This window comes from Schistocerca gregaria, unplaced genomic scaffold, assembly GCF_023897955.1.
Source record: "Schistocerca gregaria isolate iqSchGreg1 unplaced genomic scaffold, iqSchGreg1.2 ptg000698l, whole genome shotgun sequence".
Classification (NCBI taxonomy): Eukaryota; Metazoa; Arthropoda; class Insecta; order Orthoptera; family Acrididae; genus Schistocerca; species Schistocerca gregaria.
Genome location: NW_026062077.1, coordinates 788,097 through 789,986, shown reverse-complemented (window position 1 = coordinate 789,986; position 1,890 = coordinate 788,097).

The window sequence follows — 1,890 nt, the reverse complement described above, 5'->3', positions numbered from 1 at the left end:
TAATAGCCAGTAAGAAACAGTACAATTCAAGTTTTAGTTACCGATTATTGAATTTTTAGCCGGCTTTGTTGCCCTGGACATGAGCTGGTACCTTAAGATTTTGCATGAAAGGAGGACTAGCAGCCGTGTTGCACGGGAGAATGTGAAAAGTTTTCATATGTAGTAAAAACATGAGAATTTCGTCCTTTCTCGTCATTTGATATCGAATAGACTTAAAGATAGAACTTCACATTGGGCGCTCTTCTCTCTGAAACGTTTACATTCGTCGCCTGCATAGCTATGTAGCGTGCTGCGGTATGCGGAGACACTAAAAGAACCATCGTAGAACACAGATGAAACTTCTAAGTTGAGGTAAGAGCCAGTAAGAAATAATACAATACAAGTTATAGATATCGATTATTGACTTTTTAGCCGGCTTTGGTGCCTTGGATATGAGCTAGGACCGTACGATTTTGCATGATGGGAGATCTAGCAGCCACGTTGCACGGGAGAGAGTGAAAAGTGTTCATATGTACTAAAAACCTGAAAAATCCGTCCGTTTTCGTCATTTGTTATCTCATCGGCTTAAAGCCAGATCGTCACATTGCCCGCTCTTTATTCTGAAACGGTTACACTTATCATCTGCAAAGCAATCTCGCGTGCTGCGGTATGAGGAGGCAATAAAAGCACCATAGTAGAACAGAGACGAAGCTACTAAGTTGATGTAATAGCCAGTTAGATGTAGTACAATTCAAGTGTTAGTTATCGATTATTGACTTTTTACCCGGCTTTTGTGCCTTGGACATGGGCTAGGACCTTAAGATTTTGCATGAAAGGAGGACTAGCAGTCGCGTTGCAGGGGAGAATGTGAAAAGTGTTCATATGTAGTAAAAACCTGAGAAAACCGTCCGTTTTTGTCATTTGTTGTCGAAACGACTGAATGACAGATCGTCACATTGGCCGCTCGTCTCTTTGTGACGGTTACATTTATCGTCTGCAGAGCTATATCGCGTGCTGCGGTATTCGGAGACACTAAAAGCACCATAGTAGAACACAGATGAATCTTCTAAGCTGATGTAATAGAAAGTATGAAGTAGAACAATTCACGTTTTAGTTATCGATTATTGACTTTTTAGCCGGCTTTCGTGCCTTGGACAGGAGCTAGGGCCTTAAGATTTTGCATGGAAGGAGGACTAACTGACGCGTTGCACGTGAGAATGCGAAATGTGTTCATATGTAGTAAAAACCTGAGAAATCCTACCGTTTTCGTCATTTATTATGGAAACGACTGAAAGCCACATCGTCACATTGGCCGCACTTGCCTCTGAAACGGTTACATTTATCGTCTGCAAAGCTATGTTGCGTGCTGCGGTATGCGGAGACACTGAATCGCCATAGTAGAACACTGAAGAAGCTTCTAAGTTGATGTAATAGCCAGTAAGAAGCAGTACAATTCAACTTTTAGTTATCGATTATTGACTTTTACCCTTCTTTGGTGCCTTGCACATGAGTTATGATCTTACGATTTTTCATAAAAGGAGGAATAGCAGCCGCGTTGCACGGGAGAATGTGAAAAGTTTACATATGTAGTAAAAACCTGAGAAATCCATCCGTTTTCTTCATTTTTAAACGAATCGACTTAAAGCCAGATCGCATATTGGCCGCTCTTCTATTTGAAATGGTTACATTTATCGGCTGCAAAGCTATGTCGCGTACTGCTCTATGCGTAGACACTAAAAGCACCATAGTAGAACACAGAAGAAGCTACTATGTTGATGTAATAGCCAGTAAGAATCAGTACAATTCAAGTTTTAGTTATCGATTATTGACTTTATACCCTTCTTTGGTGATTTGGACATGAGCTAGGACCTTACGATTTTGCATGAAAACAGGACTAGCAGCCGCGTTGCA